The sequence below is a fragment of the Topomyia yanbarensis genome, chromosome 2, assembly GCF_030247195.1.
Source record: "Topomyia yanbarensis strain Yona2022 chromosome 2, ASM3024719v1, whole genome shotgun sequence".
Taxonomy (NCBI): Eukaryota; Metazoa; Arthropoda; class Insecta; order Diptera; family Culicidae; genus Topomyia; species Topomyia yanbarensis.
In genome coordinates this window covers 26,471,864-26,495,138 of record NC_080671.1, presented here as the reverse complement: position 1 = coordinate 26,495,138, position 23,275 = coordinate 26,471,864, and positions in this window count along the sequence as shown.

The window sequence follows — 23,275 nt, the reverse complement described above, 5'->3', positions numbered from 1 at the left end:
TGCATTTTCGGCAACGTTTCTCCGACGGCAATGCTGAACAGTCTTGCACGAATCATTCATGCCACCAAATAACGGTAAGCGTTAACGTTCGATTCTCGGAGGGTCCTTAATGATATCGAATAAATTTATATTTATTTTATTTATTTAACCTAGAAGCACTACATTGTATGGTTAGTACCAATACCTGGCTTAGAACTAACGTCTATACCCCAGGCTGCATGTAACATTTCAACGATGTTGATTCAATTAAAAGATTTTTTGTAACAGTAGCAATTGCTTTTGCGCGATTTATTCTCAGAACTCTACCCCGTGGACCATTGTCGGACCGGCGACAGCTTGAACTGTTCGGTAAGCATGCGGATGCATTTTTCTGCTGCCGCGACTGCGCCGAGTGCCGCACCGGCCAATCACTTCGGTAATGATTTATGAGTTTTCGGTTCAGAAGAGAATGCATCAGCAATTGCGTCAACAGGTTGTGCTACCTCTTCGTGGTATTGATGGGAGGGGAGCTAGCGTAATCGAAATGGATCAAGTTTAAAATGCTTTTTTTTTTTTTCAATCGAGAACGACCCAGTGAATTGCGATAATCCGTGAACATTAAATTCCAGCAAACTGGTTGTGAATCACTCTGCTGACAAGTACATTTTAATGATGGCTACCGTCTTCTAGGAATTGATTCCAGGCCACGATTTTATTGGTTTGGCTATTGCAGAATGTTCAGAATCTTTTCAAATTGCTTCTCGTAACTTTGACGTTCTGAAATTTATTACGTTTGCGTATAGTTTTCAGAAATAAATGTGTAGGATCAAAATCAGGAAGAAATTTGCAGGGTTTTAGCATTTATTAGCTTTTGAATGTCTTGTTATTAATTGTTTCTTAGATAAAAGTGGTTGAGCACGTAACTCGTCAGAGCACCCTTCTGTTAACACAACATTAAACTTTCAATTGTACTTCCAATGTTGATGTGAATTTTCTTCGTACTCGCCGATAGCAGATACAGTCACAAGAGTTGCCCTACGCCCCGTCATTTACATTGTCACATAATTGTGATCATTACTGCAAGTGAAATTGTAAGTGGTGGTCAGTAAATGCACATACCTTGTCGGCAGGGTCTTTTTATCCCACGATTATCATTCATTAGCGATCCGCCACTTAATCGCTCATCCTCTTGCTTTCTTTCTTTCTTTTCACTTCCCTCGTAAGCTAAAGTATCGGCTTAAGGTTCTACTGAGGATTGCTTGGAAATCGACCATCTTTGAAAATGGTAAAAAAAAGTCTTCTTCATTCAACTCAACCAGCAACACTCCATCGGGTAGTCTGAATAACCCCATTGATTTCCATGAATTTTCGAATTTCTAAGATGAATGATAGTGATTGACATGTTCTCAGTTTAACCTTAACGTGCAAAACTTACCCCAACCGAGCACCACTTTTAATTGGCACTTGCGGTGATTGACCAATTGCCGAGAGGGAGCTTCAAAGAGTTTTCAAAGTTGCCTAATGAAAAGTATTGCCCACCCGAAGAGCCACTGCGCAATTAAACTGAAACTTTAATTGCATCTTTCTCGTACGCATCCAGTAGTGCATTTTTAATTGAATGCTGAATATGCATTCGGCATTCTCCCCGGTGGTGTGCATCACAGTCGGACAGGAAATGACAATATGTATTTTGATTGACTTCTAATTGCGACGATTTCGTCGGTTTAGGGAAAAAGGTCAGGTATGCCAAGTAACTTTTTTGAAAAATATATGCTTGGTTTCGAAAAGAATGTGTAACAATCTTAGCACTGTATTCATTAGCAAAATTGCTTGCGTCGCACAATTCAATCGTTATTTCGACCCTCAGAAATTTATCGGTGGAATTTAGGACGGGTTATAATTTTCGATCAAAAAACTAGACAGCATGATTAAGTCGTAAATACTTCTTCAAATCTGTAGTTCATTAAGGTTCAACTGAGAACGCCTCAAAATGTGGCCATATTTGAAAACGGAAAAGGTATCTTCATAGAAGGGGAATTGGTAGTGTACTACCGATTAATTTTTATCAAATTTTTGCAACAGTGTGAGAAAAATCTGCTTTTTTTTGTTTTCTACGATAGCCGCTTGCAGCATTCGTATTAACATCCAAAAGTGTTTACATCGGTTATGTTTCTGACATTACCCACTCATCTTTTTTTCTCTGCATCGTTTCACCTGCCAACTATGAAAGCTTTAATTCGCTGTCCTCTTTTTGGTCTCCTTTGGCAGCAAAATGGTCTGGATATTAGGCAACACACCACCCTGGTAAATAGTCACACCATCATTTCGAATGGCCAGTAGGGCATTGCAAAAAAAACTTTTTTTTTAATTCTCAAAGAACCACCCACCCCCTCCCATATTGTGACAGAAGCTTAGATGCCAAATTTCAGATCATTTGGCCAATTTTAGACTCCCACCCACTTCGCTTGAAATTTTTGAAATTGGTACTGTGGGAAAATATGGAGGAAAAATATACTAAATGCTATAATTTTTGAAGTAGCAATCAGAAAATTACAATTTCTACCTCCTTTTAAATAAAATGACCTAAGTCTTTGAAGGGAGACATTCCTCATTTGCCCCAAAATCCCCTATTTTTCATAATTTTTCTGCTTTGTGATGCAAATCATACATATTTTGGAATTTTTCTAATGTGAAAAAATTTCAGAAATCGAACGGAACCTTTTTGACCTTTGTGCGAATACTGGAAGTTGGGGTTATAAGGCCTTTTGTCATTAATATTAAATTTTATCATTTTCTCGTGCGTATATCTCTTCGGTATATGTTTCTTCAATCAATTTTCATGAAATGTAGCTTGTTGAACGCGGAAAATTCTTATGAATACAACAAAAATGAATTTGTTATCGGTAAAATTCAGAAACATCAAATTTTTAGACATTAACTCTACAAATCACATTTTTTTCGTTAAATGTCCTAATATCTCAACTTCCCCTATTTTTCCAGCATGGAAACTTTTCTCATGCGATCCTCAAGCGAATTTTACACTAAAAGTAGTAAATTTAATAAGAATTTTGTTGTTCAATGGAGTTAATATGTGCAATTTTATGATAAAAATGTGAAATCGAGACTATATATTAGATAATTTGATGTTTCTGAATTTTACAGATAACGAATCTATTTTTATTGTGTTCCTAAGGATTTTTTACGTTTAACAAGGTACATTTTATGAGAATTGATTGAAGAATAATAGAGATATATGCACAAGAAAATGACAAAATTTAATATTAATGACAAAAGACCCTATAACCCCAACTTCCCGTATTCTGACAAGGGTCAAAAAGGTTCCGTTTGATTTCTGAGATTTTTTTAACATTATAAAAACTCCAAAATATGTATGATTTGCATCACGGAGCAGAAAAATTATTAAAAATAGGGGATTTTGGGGCCAAAATGACCCAGTACCCCACTTTCCCTTATTTGTCTAAAAACAGAAATGTCTTCCTTCAAATACTAAGGTTATTTACTTTAAAAAAGGGGCATGAATTGTAATTTTCTGATTGCTACTTCAAAACTCATAGCATTTAATATATTTTTCCTCCATATTTTTCCATATTACCAATTTCAAAAATTTCAACCTAGGTGGGAGGGAGTCTAAAATTGTCCAAATGATGTGAAATTTGGCATCTGAGCTTACTTTGATATTTGTCACAATATGAGAGGGGAGGGGCCTTTGAGAACTCAAAAAAAATTTTTTTTTGCAATGCCCTAATGGCCAGTGTTTAGGGGAACATGGGGAGACTTGACCAACCGCAAAATTCTAATTTCGGCTATGGTGTCTTCTATTCGATTCCTAATTTTTTTTCAAAAATATTTTTATGCTTGTTTCGATCCCTTAAGGTAATTTTGAAAGCTTGGAGTAAAAAATCCTTTCCTTGCAGAAAATATTACGTGATTAATAAATTTGCATTAAATGATGTAATTTTTTATCAAACTTTGTATGGACATATCTACTCGACTACTAATTACTATTAAAGGACTAATATACCATCTTAATCCTTGTGAAGCAGTGAAATGATTTTACATAAACTGGAACATTGGAATAGTTATTACTAGAATTCGCATGAAATTGAACGCAATAACTAATGTTGGGGAGACTTGACCAAGATTTTATGGGGAGACTTGACCAAGTGGCGATCAGCTGAAGAAAGATACAAAATTTTCAATATTTATTATGCTTTGGTATCTACTGTTAATGTTAATCACGCCATAAAAAAATCCCACCTAAAACATAAGTCGTTATATTTTAGTATTAGTAAACAAAGTTAGCAATAGTAGGACTGATTTCGTGACGTGTGAACATGCAATGCAAGCAGTACAGTTAATCCTTAAAAAGAAATGCATTTAAAAAAATCAAAATTTATCAAATGCAACCCTTTTATATTTTTTACTGCTACCTAAGGATCTTGACAATAGGGAAAAAATAATTACAGTATGTTATATGTCATTATTTTTTGTTATGATTTTTCAAAATTCTCTTGGTCAAGTCTCCCAACGCCTTGGTCAAGTCTCCCCGCAATGGGGAGACTTGACCAGAAAAAACGATCACAGAAAAACTTTTGTAACTTTTCAAAAATTAAATTAAAAATTCTGCAAAAAATCATGAAGACGCGCAATAACTTTGTGCATTATATCTGAATGATTTTTGGGGGATTGAAGGCTTTTTTAGAGATTTATGCAGTTTTAGCTGAAAACCTGGTCAAGTCTCCCCATGTTCCCCTACTGCGAGCTCCAATACTTTGGCGGCAAAATATTCACTGCCTCCAGGTATATGGGTGCTCCGGTATCGACACGCTCGGCGTAGTAATCCTTTCTCAGCAAACGAAGGATTCGGTCGACAGGTTACACCAGCACGTAACACACGAATGACACTGCACTTGCATACGATTCCCGGTTTTGTACTTGGTTCAGTTTACGTTCAAAGCCAAAGGGGCCGGCCATCGAACAAACATAGTTTCTTCCATTGTCAAAGAGGCGGAGTTTTGAATGAAAGCTAGTCTGGCTCGCTTGTAATTGAATGGTACGAACCAATCATGGCGAAGATAATAACTGCTTTCACGAAATCCATTATCTCTATTAATTTCAGTAATTGTACAATCTACAGAAAATAAACTATCTCGAATATTTTCTTTCAACTGTAATGTAGCATAAACTAATTTCGCATAGCGCAACAATTTATTTATTTGACAAAATCGGAAAATATAGTTCGAAAAATGCTTTTTGATTTAAATTCACGTTTCTTTATTACATCTTGCTTATTTGTTGTTTATTTGTAATTACATCTTAACTGCTTAGTACTTCCTACATCTTCCTCGAAAAAAATGTTTTAGGAAAGTAATAATTTTCAGAAAAGCTATTCGATAACTTCATGATTCCAACACTTTTTATCCATAAAAGTATACTTGGAGTCAAACTCCTTACCAACAAATGTTCCGACCAATTCATCTAAAACATTTAGAAATTGTCCATGCCCAAACCGCGAAACTTTACATGGTAAACGCTTAAATTAGAAAATCTAAAAAAACTTAGGAACTTCGCTTCAAAAAGCTAAACAAAACCGCATAAAAAACTTCAGTGTATTAGCAAATAGATGGTCTGTTGTGCAATGTAACGATCATTCAAAGTTTACCGTCATAGTGTTCAAAAATAATTGTGAAAAAGTGTAACACTTGCTGTAACACCATCGTTGTATGCGTTCAAGTTCTTAATAATAATCCAATAATAGGGTAATTTTGGGAGAGCAGCCACACATTTCAAAAAATGAATCCTGCATCAAAGTAAGCTATTCAATATTTGATGAAATCGTTTTTATAAATTTCGGCAAGTGTCTAAAATACACTGAAATGGTTTTTGTCATGATAAAAAATTCATAAAATTTTCACGAACATTTTAAAAACAAAGGTCAATACGGGAGAGATACCATACCGTGGTCCAAAACTGAAAAATGGCGTACAAAAGTATTTTTATGTTAGTATGTTTTAATTGCCGCAAGGTTCTACTGTAACAAAACCTAGTCATCCGATTTTCAAAAACTTTTTTTGATTTGTTTGTATTTACATTCTCGTGTACTTGAACGGTTCCATTTTCATCCAAAAAATTTCGATTCTTTGTAATGAATTCGACTTAGCGTCTTCTACACCTTTTAAACATGTAGCTTAGAACACCTTGTACCGTTCAGTACCGTCAAGGATTGTCATATTCGGTTAGCGCATAAATACAATGAATTGTATCAATTGTTGTAACGAGAGTAAATTCAGCATCAATAATTCGTTGATGTTCTATAGCCTATCTTGTGCCAAAGAACATGTTTTACATTTCTTAGGAAAGAAATGTATAGAATTCGCTCAAACTTTCAAGATTTTTCCAAGGCCCGGAGGGCCGAGTCTTATATACCAATCGACGATTTGGGACAAGGTCTGTGGTGTGTCTGTGTGTATGTAACGGACAAACTCTCATTCGTGTTTCTCAACAATGGCTGAACCGATCTTATCCAAACCAGATTTAAATAAAAGGCTATTAAATGGTTTTTGATTCTGAGGTTTAGTTTCCAAGATATGAATGTTTAAAGGTGCAAAAATCGAGTTTTTCGCCGATTTTTTTTTAAATTTGCTGCGAAAATTGACGACGTAATTAAACAATTCATATATTTTTAGAAAGCTTATACGAATAACGAACGAACTATAGATTGTTGAAATCGGACTACTCTCAAAAGTGATATTTAACATAAAATACTGACGAAAGATTTTTATCATTTCTTATAGCCAGAAATAAGACCAAAAACATTCAATGTATTATTAGCGCCAAAACGGATAATTTTAGGTCAATAGTATCTTCGGAGAATTTAAAGGATAAAATATGCCCTTTCTTTGGTATTGTGATTTTACTGATTAATCCCCATAAAAGAAAGATATTTTCATAAATTTTCTTGGAAGTGATTGTATTGAAATAATGCCTTCAGCAAATTTGTAGCTCTCTGTAACTTTTGCAAATAACTTTACTGAAGACATCAAATACATATTTCGAATACTTTAAAAGTTATGCCTTGTTGTTTATGGTTTACCCTTTGTCGCCTATTTATTGTTCAATATAGTAATAATCCATTTAAATGAGCCAAATATTATTTCGATAAAACGAATTTCGTTTTGGTATCTACAACCGCTAGAATAACCACCGAACAATTCCAAGTTGTCTAGATGGAACTTGATCACTTATCGGTGCAAATATTTTCATTTGCGCAAACCTTCTGGCTTATAACCATCGGATCGAACTCAAACATATCTCGGAAAAGTTCTCCAAGAAGTATTTATGGCAAATTTACTCTTCAAACAAATTTAGTTCCAGTCATAATGACTTCAGTAAAATTTTGGGGAATGCTATTACAAACCACTTTGTTGAAGACATGAATGCTCCATGTGTTTAAGGTATTAACATATTATAGGCTATTTCTATTTAATTTTAAATTAAATTATTATGATTTTACTGTTTATGATAAATCTCTTCTATTGTTTATAAACGATAAAATTTACTTTTGATCCAAAGCTTGAATTTGTGATGCTATCAATAGAAAGAAAAAACTAGATTAAGGAACACTTCGTAAATATCATTTTATAACTCAATATACTTCATATACGTAGTATTCATGCCTACAATAAAGTTGTTTTAAATGAAAGTCACAACAAATTCGCTAAAGACAGGAACTCTGTTACAATTTTTTGAAAAACTGTTTCTCCATTATTTTAAAACTTCAAAGATGGCGGTTTCGTAATTATGCAATTTGAACAGTAAGTTAGATTTTCACCAAATCCCCACCAAACCGAATTTCTGACTACGCCGCTGACTCCAAGTAAGTAGGGACAAAGTCGTTCTACACTCGTCCACAAGAAACTTCTTCGAATACTGCCTATATATTATAATACATTGAAGACCCGATTTGATCAGCCCCCAATTTTATCAGCCTCATATGAAAATATGTTTGATGGGCTCTAGCAGACAAACAAGGCTGAATTTGAGAAAAAAAAATTCTTGACCATCTTATCTTAAAGATGCAAATATGCAAAAATAAAAAAAAATCATTTTTTAAATTTTTGCACTAGAAGACTATATTAAATAATCAGAAATAGTTATTAGACTACATCAAGGGAACAACAGCTTCAGTTTACAATGAAGAAAAAAAAAATGTCGCGGTTTAGTCAATGCCCCCATTTTGTCAGCCTAAAATACACCATTTTCTGAGAATATTTTCTTTCAATTGCATCGAACTACACCAGGCAGTTTTCAAGGGGTTATTTTATCGACTTCTTCCAAAATTCGGCGCCCTTATTCTCATTCGTGCGATAGTTTATGTTAAAAGGGTTAATTGGTATACTTAACGGTTTATATGTTGCAGATAGAGAAAAATATATGTTCAGCTGTTCCTACACAATATTACAAAAGCTTCTTAAACAACTGTTCCTAATAAAATTATGTAAATTATAAAGTATTTGAAATTTTTTAATATAAGTGACGGAAGGTTATCGAAAAGTTTCGTGAAAAAGAAAATTCCAGTAATGATAATGATATTCTCTTACGGGTTTCGAGAGTTTTTCATTTGTTCTTTGACATCAGGATTAGGGATAATAATTCAGATCAAAGATACTACTGGGAAGTCATTTTTAGAAAAAGTCGATATCGAAGTAAAGTTTGAACTATGCACGCATGCACTTCAGAGGTAGCGTGATATCAAGAGCTGAAATTTCAGTGCTTAGTTCTCAGCCGTGTTGGGAATTTGAGTAAACGCTATTGAGTAACAAATCCATTCGAAAATTTGTTTTTCGATTTTTTTGACTCAGTACGCCATATATAAACCCTTTAGGAAAAATCAGTTTTCCCTACACAATGCATTAATTGAAGAATTTATATATGCTATTAACGGAGCATTAGCAATAATTCGTTTGTATTTCTAGTTTATGGGCCATTTTCCGCTTTTCCATTAAATTGGCTTAACCTTTGAGATTTCTGGCACTGATATTGTCCTACACTAATTTGAGCGATTCTCTGAGCCAGCCACTATCCCATGTAAGATGTGTTATCACAAACATCACAAAGCATCAAGTTAAAATTTTTCTCAATCGATATAATACCCGAAGAAAGCGATAAAAGTTATAAGAAATGTATCATCACACTGTTAGGTGGATTAAAAGCGTTTTTGGGATTGTCTTAGATTTGGAACTGTTTTCATTAAGAACTTTTCAAAATTTCATTTAGTTTCTATTGACTATATCAAGTCATCAGAATTCAAAGGTTTATGTAATCATTTTTAAAGCCCCTCCTGAAACAAAATCCTGGCTATGGGCCTGACTGACGTGTTCATATATTAATACTATGCTAATAGCACCACTATGTGACAGAATTCTTATTTTTATAACTTTATATAATCAACAACTTTGTAGAACATGAGATTGCGCTATCTCTTACCATTGCACAGTGGTTTTTTTTACCAAAAACACGCGATTAATTATTCACACAAAAACGGTCAAGTTTAGATCAATAATGTCTTCTGAAAGTTTTATCAGTATTTCAAAACCTTTCTTCTGGTTTAGTACATTGAGTGATTAATCTCCCTAAAAGTGAGATATTTTTCTTATTTTTTTAAAATGTATAGATAATGAGATCATATGTTCTGCAATGTTGTAGAGCTACTTTTTGCGAACAACTTTACTTAAGAGTCCAAAACTGTATATTCAATACTTGTGAAGTTATCGTGCCTTGTTTGTGGATGACCCCTTAAATCATTTTTTTTAATATAACTCTTTTGGTATCGTACCTATGAATTTAGAATGTTCTACAAAGTTATTTGCGTCAATGCCACCCGCAACTCTTTAGAAGAACGTTTTGTTCTAGCCCTTCTATCTTCGAAGCTATTTAGCATTTTTTGAAAAAAAAATAGTGCTATTTCCAATAGCAATAACTTTTGAAGGGGCAAAAACGGGCAACCAGCTATAGTTATAAGTATTAGTACAGCAAATGAACTACAAAATCCAATTTATTTCATTTGTCTACTGTTGTCTCCGGTGCTGTTATGGACGGTTTAGAAAGTGCTTTCCGCTGCTTAGTATGCATTTTTCATTAAGTGTTTCATCTGTTCCTCGCTGGATTCTCTTTTTACGTATGCGTGTGCAGGAAAGAAATTGAGAGAGAGAGAAAAGGAGAGAGAGAAAGAAAGAGAGAAAGAAAGAGAGAAAAAAGAGAGATTGGAGAGGACCGCTAAGCGCATAACTTCTACGAAATCGCGCAAAATCACCTTTAAGAATATTCTGTGTACTTGAGTTATGAGCACCCAAAGTTTTATTATAAGTTAGCAGAATGAAATATTTTATGCATTTTTTATATTTCTTATAGAAAAATAAAAAACCACATTTAAGTTAAATATATTTATTGCAGTTTATTTAAACATCTCATCGCTGCTAGTGTCATCGCCATCGTCATCGTCATCACTGCTAGTGTCATCATCAAAAACCATAAGCTGCACAGCTTCATCTGATAATGGAGTCTTCTTTTTCCGCGGCCAGGCTCTTATACTTGATATGTATGGATCAGACGACTCTAAGAGCCGATGAAGTAGATCAATGTTGGTTGAAATTCTCGAGATTTTTCTGGTGTGTTCCATCCTGTATCTTTTCACATCTTTGGTTCTGGATTCTTGGGCTTCCTCGGACAACTGGCCGATTGGAACCAGACAATATGAAATTACATCAGATCCATGGATTAATATTTTGTGGACTGATGCAGGCATATAATACCATGGATAACATTGGACCAACATGTGTGCAGTCTGTATTCCAAATTCATCAAATTTTTGTGGATTTATTTTGCAGCCTGACGATAGCACTTCGGTTAATATTTTCAACCGATATACCACTTGTGCGTCAACTCCGGTAATTTCGGCGATTAAAAGTCCCATCTCTGTCTTAAACTTACGCTGAATCATTTTCTTCCTCGCAGAGAGCTGTTTATTGTCTCCTCCTCGTGCTTGCCATTTCTTGAAGTCCAGACGATATGCTATATGGAGAATATATTCCATGCACCGAATTCGAGCGTGAAGTGTTGATAAGCCAAATTGGTACGTATCCTTCATTGTAACACGTTCTTTAACCCGAGCAACATCGTTCATTTGAGAAGGAACGGCTCCGCAGATATAGCAACGTTGTGATGATGTGGTAGACGTAATGGCGTCACACACTTTTCCGTCTACCATCGTGAGCAACAACTCGTATCTAACTCTAACTGTACGACCACTGAAATTAATCCGAGTTGGTCTAAGCCCCTTGATATTGGTTTCCACATAATCCTTCTCCATCAGGGAAACTTCCGTGTTTTCGGCCAAGTATTGGATTCTCAAAGGACGACAAAACCGCGTTGAAGATGGTCTTGGGTTTTCAAAGAGCTTCCTTCCATTTGTAGATGCCACGATCGGAACTATTGAAGTGATGAACATATTAGAATCCGACTTTATTTCATCACCATCAGCGATAAATTTTTGCTTGAATTCGTTATGTCCCGAGCTTCCATCAAATCCCCATTTAACCGTCAGTGAAACATCCAACAATTCTTCATCCGAAAAGTTAACTAAAGACGCTGAACATGCTTTGATCAGCCGAGTCGCTGTGTGATCAAGAAGCGCTTGTAGTTTCACCTCGACGAAAGTTTCAGTTATGATTATGGACGTACTTTCCGGATAGCATTCCTTTTTTGCATCTAAGATTCTTGTGAAGGTCGGATAAATATTAGCATTTCGTTTCTTTGCCCCACTCTGCATTTTCAAATATTGTGATTTCGTTAAATTTGAATCTAGTATCATTGCAAGAGCTTCATCATCACTATAAGGAATCATTTTAGATTTTGTTGACACTTTCCACGTGGAAAGCATGCGTTTAGCTCTGGAAGGAGTAGTTTGAGTTGCTTCTTTTATGACGTCAGCTTCTTCTTTCCTACCTACTTTACGATACTTCATCTGTGCGGCAAAACTTAATTCATCGGCATCGTGATCGCAACGCAGGCCAACGGTTTTCTTTCTCTTTGAAGTTTCCCCACTTTCCGCAAAATTCAACGATTTTCTTCCTCTACGTAGGGGAATTATGGTTAAAACCGACACCTTAAGCTTAACACTTTTTGTAAGTTGCCACAAAACCAATAAAATTATATTTTTAATGCACAATTCTTCTTCAAAAAATTCTTAACAAGATTTTATTTTTTCAGCTCTTAGAAAAATTAATTTCATTAAAAATTATTGGTTGTAAAACTTGGAAAACAAAGTGACTTTTTGTAGGCACTGCGGGTAAAACCGACACCCTATAGGGGTAAGATCGACACCCCCTTTAATTTATTTTCTCTACACTTTATTAAAATCTTTATCGTTATGAAAAATTAGATATATGCGTGATTAATAAAGTGTGAGTATGTATGATGCAAAATATGTGCTTTTTATTGCTTCATCATGTAGTGAGGGGAAGAAAGTTCGAAAGCGTAGTACTATAAATAAGAGTATTTTATGCTATAGGATTATTTATTGATATGAGTATTTCCAAATAATCCTTGCGCACATCATTGCAACCTCCAGTGTCATTTTATTTCGTAAGAGAAGATTTGCAAGCGTTCTACGTTCTGCTAATTGGATTCATTCACTTATAAGTGACACACACACACTTTTTAGTAAAACTATCTTTTTCAGATTTGATTTTTCGGACTCTGATTATCAACGATCATACATAATATCATTGTCTCATTGTGATAAAGTTCGTCTATGACAAACCAAGAGAACACTAGAAATTCGGTTTGATGAGCTTTTTGCAGAAATAGCAAAAGCTTCGATAAAATCAGATAAACAAAAATTCCAATTTTTTATTTTTAAGGAGACTTATAAGAAATAAACACAATAAAAGTATTTCTGTGTATTTCAGCTATTACTATAGTGTGCTAATAGTGTAACTGAAGTGTCACAAAGATCCCCAGCCTTTTGTAATGAATCGCAAGTAAACACAACCATCTTAACAGTGTGTCGGTTTTACCCTAACCAAATGGTGTCGGTTTTACCCCAACAGCGTACATTTTTTTATAAAAGCAATTAAAAATATTGAATTTCTCAAACTCGTCTTCAATGCACCTAGTTGATCATAGGAAAGGCCGATAATAATAGGTACTGAAAAATGGGGTGATTTGAAAAGCTTTTGTTCGGTTAAAACCTTAAGATCTACCAACGAAATTTTACATCCAGTCGAGTATGAACGCTGCTGTCGTATGTTTTGTTTATTTTTATGACATTCGGCGTACTAACGTAAATCCAATTTTTCTTCAAATGCTCTACATAAACGTACTAATAATAATGTATCATTATGAAATGAATAAAAATTTGATTTCTAGGAAAAGTTGTGGGGTGTCGGTTTTACCCACAGTGTCGGTTTTTCCCACAATTCCCCTACTTCAACACGCGCAGATTGAACGTTGGTCATAATATGTTCCGGCACACTGAACGGGGAGTTGAAATACTCAGCATTCATACTAAAAACATTAGTTAATGTGCGATTATGCTTGATCCACAGTCTTTTGAAATTAATACAAGACTTCTTGACTATTTGCATTATTCCAGCGGCAACATCGGGCATATTATGTTCGTCAACGTTATAATATTGAAAGACTTGTTGAGCTGCAGAACCTATTTTCATACCTTCTGTCGCGGAAACCCAAAGGGAAAACAAGTGACGTTTATCAAGGGAACCTAAATAGTATACCGAGTGTACTTTTCAATAAACAAGAATACTAAGTATATAAAAAAATATGCTTCAATCAATTACCTTGCATTCCAATTGTACACATTTTGATGAAAATCCCTTTAAATTAGTATTGCCTAAAACGTTTCGTATCATTGAATGTACGAAAAAACAGACACTCTCCCGCACACGTGACCGCGTCGAAGTTCGGGAATCTTCCAATTTTGAGCGTTACCCTTAGTAACAGTCAAGGATTGCTACATCTCGGAGCTGTGTAACACTGATTTTCTTAAAAACGATTTCGTAGAACTTATGCGCTTAGCGGTCCTCTCCAATCTCTCTTTTTCTCTCTCTTTCTTTCTCTCTCTCTCTCTTGTTCTCTCTCTATTTCTCTTTCTCTCTCTCAATTTCTTTCCTGCACACGCATACGTAAAAAGATAATCCAGCGAGGAACAGATGAACAATTCGACTTACTGGAAAATGCATACTAAGCAGCGGAAAGCACTTTCTAAACCATCCATAACAGCACCGGAGACAACAGTAGACAAATGAAATAAATTGGATTTTGTAGTTCATTTGCTGTACTAATATTTATAACTATAGCTGGTTGCCCGTTTTTGCCCGTTCAAAAATTATTGCTATTGGAAATAGCACTATTTTTTTCAAAAATTGCTAAATAACTTCGAAGATAGAAGAGCTAGAACAAAACGTTCTTCTAAATAGTTGCGGGTGGCATAACTTTGTAGAACATTCTAAATTCATAGGTACGATACCAAAAAAGTTATATTAAAAAAAACTGATTTTAAGGGGTCATCCACAAACAGGGCACTATAACTTCACAAGTATTGAATATACAGTTTTGGACTCTTAAGCAAAGTTGTTCGCAAAAAGTAGCTCTACAACATTGCAGAACATATGATCTCATTATCTATACATTTAAAAAAAATAAGAAAAATATCTCACTTTTAGGGAGATTAATCACTCAATGTACTAAACCAGAAGAAAGGTCTTGAAATACTGATAAAACTTTCAGAAGACATTATTGATCTATTGTGTGAATAATTAATCGCGTGTTTTTGGCAAAAAAAACCACTGTGCATTGTACACATAGGCGTACCTTACTTTGCTCACTGGCGTCACCAAGTAGCCAAATTGTGCATTTTTGAAATGGGAAAAGAAAGTAATTTTTAGCACTCTATCATTTCCTCGATTTCCTACTCCATTTATTCCGCTACAACTTTTTGGGACATCCTAACTCTCTATCTCTCGTCGATTCAGAGATATTTCCCTAACTTTGCCCCACTCTTGCACGTGGTTCACATACTCGAGAAAAGCGAAGTACGCCCTTTGCGAATATCAAGCAGTAGTATCCAACTTCAAACGTTAATAACTCTGTAACGGTTTATTGGATCGTCATACAGTCTTCGACAAACTTATTCGGCATATCTTCGAAAGTTTAACTTCTTCCTAGGTCCGCGTCCGGATGTTTACAACGATAAAATCCCATACTAACTTTAAGCTTTTAAGGGGCGTGGTCAGGGTTAAGGAAAGGGGGTAAGGGTTTCAGCAAGAAAAAAACACTTTTTTGCGATTTTTTAGAACTTTTTTACAACTGATTAAAACTTTATCATCTCAATAACATTATGTAATTTTTTCATACGAAAATATCGACAAGCGACTCGGTGGCGAATCTTTTTATAGAACGTCTCTGAATAAAACACGATTTACGGTGTTAATTGCCATTCATTTTGCATACTTATTCTATGTAAAAATATCTAACCCTAAGTCGACTTTTTTAGGTAATATTTCAATTAAGGGTACTTTTAACTCATTTGAAATTAAAATTGCTATCTTTCACGAAAAATTCCGCCATTTTATGAGTAAAATAAAACCCCTAATCGAAAAATTATCTCGAAAACTCGACGTAGGGGTTAGGTATATTTTACATAGAATGTGTATGCAAAGTTTGAAATTAATCGATATTTTTTTGCATGAAAAAGATACAGAATGTTATTGAAATGATACAAAACTTTGGATTGATTCACTTCACCTGAATTTGGTCGATGTTAAATCAGACCGGACTAAGTCGCCCCTCCTACCTTAACCGATTTCGCCCAAACTTGGACAGTGTCATTTTTTCATGATTTGCAACGGCGCAGGTGGTGTAGGTTTGGATTTTTTTTGACATACGAATCATTGTCACAATAAGTATTCTGTATATCGAAATGCACATTGATGTAATTCAACAACCTAAGCAAAAACTACGCTTAACAAAATTTTAAACCAATCTATTATTTAGTCTAATCCAGTCTAGTCTACACATACACAGCCCACACATATAGGGATGCAGACGTTCGCTTACAATTTTTCTTGTCAATATTAGTGTTTGCGTACGTGACACAATCATTAAAGTGGCCAGGTGAACTGTGCAGTATACAAAATGAAGATTATTCAAAATTATACGGCAATAAAATTATTCATTTAATGAAGAGTTTAATAAACGAATTATTTTGAACCTTGAATAAGGAAGAAAAGTGGACAACCGTACCAACCGTTTCAATTTGATAGGGGTTTGATAAATGGGTTGATGATACACCTTTGGTCCTATGTTCCTGGGATGTGACAGAGTTATTTCGTCCTGTCCTGGCTAATGCCGAGGTTATAGCGCCTTTACTCGTTCAAAATTTTTAAACCAATCGATTGTTTTAATTAATCCAATACGATTACTAGCGAAGTAAAAAATAATCGGTTTGAAACTAATCGCTTAATTGAAGAAATCGACCACCCCTATTTACGGGTAGTTGTTTTTTCTATTCAACGATGTTGCTTGTGCCACAGGCAACAAAAATCTGAAAGACAGCACTTATCTAATGAATAACAAAAATAAGATTAACACTTGATCGTTAAGAGAGGATTTAAATATTGTGCAGACGAATATATACAAGTTTTTCGGAATCTACTAACTGTGGGAAGTAGGTCTCACCGAAACAACGAAGTATTGTTGAATTTGCAAATTTTTGTACTCATGGCAAAAGCCGTTCCAATCTGCAGCATTTCCATTCGTCACGTGCCTCAAGCTGGTGGAAAGAGTGATTACCTCTGGACAAAGCTTTAATTAATTTTTCTCATAACGATTTGGAAACGTGACCGACTGCAGACTGGATAGAGAATCTTCCGCAGGGCACTGTCGCATGCTATCGAACCCGGATTTTCCTCCGGGATGAGCGGAAAAGCTTCCAATTATTTTTTTTTCTCACCTCTGGAACCGGATCGGTCCGGTGCTGTAACCGCATCGAAGAGACAAACAAACTCGCAATCAGATGGTGGATTAATTGAAAGCATCTAGAAGCGCTATCACTCATCAGTATGCCGCCGGTAGCCGGCACCAACAACGGTTCGGTTGGCTGGTCGCTTTTTGTGGATGTGATTTTCCCGTCTGGTTCCGATGATGGTTTGTTTCCCACCGGAGTCTAGAAGGTGTGTCCAGCAGCCGACCACGAACATGGAATCAATATTTATAATTACATACTGAACCAGGGGATCAGAGGGCTTTATCTGGGCGGAATGCTGTACTTGACTCGCTCCGTGATTATTGTTTTCTCGCCTGTTCATTCTAAATTATTAGGAATTCTTTTACTTGGATATATACGGACCAATTCAGGGAAACCTTGTTTGAGCAATCTGTTCGCTAGCATGTAATCTTCCTAACACGAAAAAAAAATCTTAGACAAACTTTATAATATCTATATCGATGCGACTTTATCGAACTATGGCTGCGATTGATTCATCTTCAAATATAGGATAAAAATTGTGGGTGAGCATTATACACGAATTGTCCATTAGTGCTTCATTCAAATGGAACGTTTGAACTTGCTAAAATGATTACCAGCCTCCTTCGTTCCACGTTAATTGTGATAGTCTTCCGTACGCTCATTAATGCATCCCACGAGATACTTGCAACCGGCCAACCAGCCAGTTGATCAGGACGTTGTGTTGACGAAGATATCACTAATTATTATTGCTGCCAGCAGACGGTAAATCCAATTAAAGTTTTATTCTACGTTTTAAAAGTGATTTGATAAAGCATTCTGCTGCTGGCAGATAAATATTTTTGCGTTGGTCCTTCTCGGTCATTCTTGGCCAATACGAGGCGATGCAAGGATGCAAACGCATTTTCTCGCCTGGTCCATTGCCGATTGCCCCAGGCTGCCATCCAGACAGGGTAGCGAGCGACTGTCGGGAATTCTAATTAAGCTGATAGATACGTGCGTGCAGTGCCTAATGACAGCATAATTTCAACTAAATTGAAATTGAATCACGATTTTCAGCGTGCGTATCGTCGTGGTACACGGAGAAAGGATTGTTCGGTGTCCGTGTGAGATTGGCACGTTCATCTCGGCGTGTAACCTGACGTCTGTACTAACTCGTCGCGTAATGGCCCGCCGGATCCGGCTGATGTCCGTTTAATTAAATTCAATCCTACCAAAACAGGTCCCAGCCGACCAGTTACACGGACAGAGTTCGCGCGTCTTATTGTTTTCCCTATTTGGTGATTGCCACTTTCGCGAGGGGTGCTAAAATCCAATTAGGATGCAACACATTAACAATGGTTAACCGTGGAAGAATTTAAATCGACATGTTTCCGCTACTTGCAATTGTCTTTTAGATCAGTTCCTTGTGTTGTTTTGTGTTTGTCTCATACTGTGCATTACGAGTGGGATAGCGAAACATCCCGGTAGTCGCATAGTGCACTGAGTGCATCACGGTCTAAAATTCTAGTGAACTTGTCTAAGAGCACTAGGCGGTCGTCTGAATGTATAAATCTGTAAATAAAAAGAAGCATGGATGCTAAAATAGCTTGTATCTAATCTCTTTTCTCGATCAATTGTTTCCAAATCCATTCAATTTTTTTTCCTGCCGGATACCTATATTGAATATTAATTATACCTTAGCTAAACTGCAAACACTATTTTCACTTTCATTTTCTCATACCGTATCTACTCGATTTCATCAGATAAGTCAAGACGAAGGAAATCAACCTGTTTTCAACAACCACTACGGACGGAACCTAATATCAACCGCCACAACCGATGGGGCAAGCCAGCTGCCATCAATCACTATCACCGACCGACCGACCGACCGACAGATCGACCGAGCAACCGGGTGGCTGTCCGTTCGATTGCAACCGACCCCGTTGTGATTGAAGCGGTACGGGCGGTGGTGACCAACCGATCCCAACCGACAGACGCGAGGACGAACGGCGACAGCAGGGGAGATAAATCTGATATTTATATGCGCACTTCTAATGCTTTGCGATGACAACGGAATAGATCGCTTGCGCTAAAGTGAATGCATTTGCACATATTGCGTCCACCTTGGTGCATTTTCCTTAGCAACCTTACCCTGCCCGATGATGAATATTTTCCATAGAAACTCCAGAGTTTTACTTTGGATTGATTTATGGGGGGCTTTCGCATAGATTTGCTTGCGATGATAGCATTTGCGACAATTTTCACTGCAAAACTGTATGATCTAAAGGGCAAACACGAAATTATTGCGACACATTCAACAGGGCATAACTTTTTTACCATTGGGTAAAAATCAACCAAATTTTGCACATTTTCTCATTGATGTGTATTGTTTACATGCTGTAGAACATTCACCATTCAACCGTCTCCAGAGTGTTGAAGCGGTTCCAGGAGCGGTTGACGTTGGACCACGGCAAAGGCGCTAGAAGAAAACCGGGACCGGAGAACAAAAAGACGGAGGGAAGGGTGAAGCCGATGATTAAAGCAAATCCCAACGTCTCAAACCGTGATTTGGCTAAAAAGATCGGCATATGGCAGAGCTACGTCCAGAATGCAAAGAAGAGAGCTGGACTACATACATACAACTTCCAAAACTGCGATGAGCGGCAACAATCGACGGCTAAAACTCGGGCACGGAAGCTCTACGAGAAGATGCTGACAAAATATGGCTGCTGTGTGATGGACGACGAAACGTATATAAAAGCCGATTTTAAGCAAATTCCGGGGTTGGAGTTTTTCACCGGCAAGAGCAAGTTCTATGTGGACGACAAATTAAAGAAAAAGAAAAAGTCGAAGTTCGCCTCCAAATATCTTATTTGGCAGGCCATCTGATCTTGCGGACTGAGGAGTGAGCCTTTCATGACAAAGGGCACAGTAAATGACGAGATCTACAAATCTGAGTGCCTCGAGAAGCGCCTCTTGCCGTTCTTGCAGCAGCACGACGAAGCTCCGCTATTTTGGCCAGATTTGGCATTATGCCACTATTCTAAAAGTGTCCTGGAGTGGTATGAGGCCAATTCTGTCCATTTTGTTCCAAAGGACATGTATCCGCCAAACTGTCCGGAGCTGCGCCCGGTGGAGCAGTACTGGGCAATGATGAAGCGGGAGCTTCGGAAGAGCAAGAAGACAGTCAAAGACGAGAAGGATATGTTAAGAAAATGGAAAAAACTGAGAAACTGGTACCGGATGACACTGTAAAGACTTTGATGGAGGGCATCAATCGAAAATGCGTTCAATTTTACACTCAAGGCTCCATCGATTAACTTTTCTTTTGATTTTTGAAGTAAATATATGTATAAAACTACCCTAAAATTTTGGTTTGATTTCAAACATTATAAGAAAATTGGCATGACATTTTCGGTGTCGCAATAATTTCGTGTTCGCTCAAACATCTCAAACAAACATCGAAATATACCATAGTCAATGGACAGTGGCGGATCCAGGGAGAGGGTCTTGGGAATCCGGACCCCTCCGAAATATTTTTACTTGTTGACAATTTTCAAATTAGTTTCAATTCTATAGGGTAAGGTGGGGCAAATCCGATTGTTGGGTAAACCCGACCCCCCTCTGTTACCGAAAATCAGAAGCACTACGCGAACTAATGTTAATGTTGTCGTGTAAAGCATCGAAAATAATCATAATGGTGGTATAACAGCATTTTATTACTCTACATTGAGATGCTCATACGTCAAAAAGTGTGTTTTTACAACTTTTGATTTGACTTTTATGCATCATTGACTACAGGATACTTCTGATTGTTAAAGCGATTGCATAATAAATGTAAATGGATTTAAATTCTTTGATTAAAGTACTACAAAGTTCATAGAAGAATTCAATTCAACCTTTTTCATATTTTTTTTAATTGCATCGTAATGAAAAATGACGCGGTGGGGCAAATCCGACCACTAAATATTGGGGTAAGTCCGACCGCTTTTTTGCTAAGAAAATTTTTATTTTTCACGTGAAACATATTTTTATTGTTATTATTTATTATTTTTATGCAAAATGGCTCATAATTACAAACGAAAGACACAAAAACGTGATGATTATAGTATTGCTCCGATACAAATGGGAATGTCATAACGTACTACTGCTCGTGATTTTAGCATTCCAAGATTGACATTGAACTCCATTTTCTGCATGTTACAATTCAATAACACAACATTCATTGATTTATCATTGAAAAACCATAAAATTTGGAAAATATCTGCACTAAATCAACCAAAAATATAGGGGGTCGGGTTTACCCCACCATTTTCGAAAACAGCAAAAATGAACATTTTTGTAAAACGCTTATATCACAAGATATTCCCAAGATCCAAATAATATTCTATATACAGAAAGTTGCCCAGGAGTCTAACCTTTAATTTGGTATATAAAAGTTCTAACGACTTGATCCGATGTAAAATGAGCATTTTACAGCCAAAACCATTTACTAGGTCGGATTTGCCCCACCTTACCCTATAAATTTCTGTTTTAAAATCATTCCAAACCAAATTCGTCCAACATAACTGATATTCATTAAATAAGGTTATTACATATTTCAAATAGTGCAATATTCATTTTAAAATCGAAATTTCAGACCATTTTTCTGGATCCAACCCTGTCAATGGAAATTTTCAAACAAGTGTTTTAGATTTACTTGTGCTAGTGGTCAACCTTCAGGAAGCCGCGACAAATTCTACACACCAAAAAATATTAATTGTATCGTTCACGTAATTCCAAGCGTGACACAATTTAACAAACGGTGGATTCACAAAATGTGTTCAGTCATTCGTTTTCGAGACACAAGTGTTTTGTTGCATAGTCCATGCAGTGTATAGCGATAAAGAATAGTGCTAATCCACGTTCAAGGTTATCTTGCGTACTCTCCGCCTCGTCGAGGTTTCAGTATTTTTCCCTACTTTTGTGTTTTTGTTTCTGAGTACCGTTAGCCGGCCAGTGACCAGTGAAGCAGTGTTCTTCTAGTAAGCCGTCTGAATACCGTTATACACACAGTTAAATACAGTTATTTTATACGTTTCCCCTTCTTGGACTCTTATCGCGTGACCTTCGCGGCTTTGCACTAAATATTTCTGACCTTCTTAAAAGCATCTTGATAAGTTTTCTCCCCGCAGTAAAAACATTCTTGATGCAGTTCACTGTGAAATGGTCCCTCCTTTCAGCGGTTGTATTCTTCGACGGCTAATTCATCGAACGAGGTCACGGATTTAATCACTGTTCTACAGTGGAATTGCAGAAGCATTATCCCGAAAATCGATTCGTTTAAAATGTTACTAAATAATTTGAAATGCGATGCATTTGCCCTATGCGAGACATGGCTCACTTCAGCAATAATCCTACACTTCCACGATTTTAATATTATTCGCTTGGATCGAGAAGACTCTTACGGAGGAGTACTTTTGGGGATCAAAAAGTGCTATTCTTTCAATCGAATCGACCTCTCCTCGACACCAGGCATTGGAGCTGTCACTTGCCAAACCATAATCAAAGGTCTTGCATTGCTTCCACCTACATCCCTCCTAGAGCCACAGATAGCCACCGACGGCTTTGCGATATTGCGGAGCTCCTCACCGCACCGAGGCTAGTTTTAGGTGACAGTACGACATGGGGTTGCCTTCATGACGATAATCGATTTACCCCACTCCGCTTTGCGACAACTTCAATATGACCACTTTGAATACGGGTGAAATGGCACAGCAGAGGGACAGGTCTAAGACGCTCGGACGCTGTGGTTAGATTGCATGTGGAAGGTACTCTCTGATCTCCACGGCAGCGACCATCTACCAATCGTAATTAATATTGCTAACGGTTCAGGACCACCGAATACAATCAATGTTTCGTATGACCTCACACGAAAAATTGATTGGCAGAGCTACGCGTCCGCGATATCCGACAAAACCGAGTCCATTCAAGAGCTTCCTCCGGAGGAAGAGTACGGGTTTCTGGCTGTCTTGATTTTCGATACCGCGATTCAAGCTCAGATTAAACGCGTACCAGACGCGAACTCTCGCGCGCGTCCTCCCAACCCATGGTGGGACATAGAGTGCTCAGACATGTATGCGAAGAAGGCCGCCACGTATAAGACTTTCCGGGACGACGGGCTGCCAGCTAGCAACCGACAGTACGCAATGGCAGAAACGCGCATGAAGAGTTCAAGATTCATCACCAAAATACATAGCTACTGGCGCC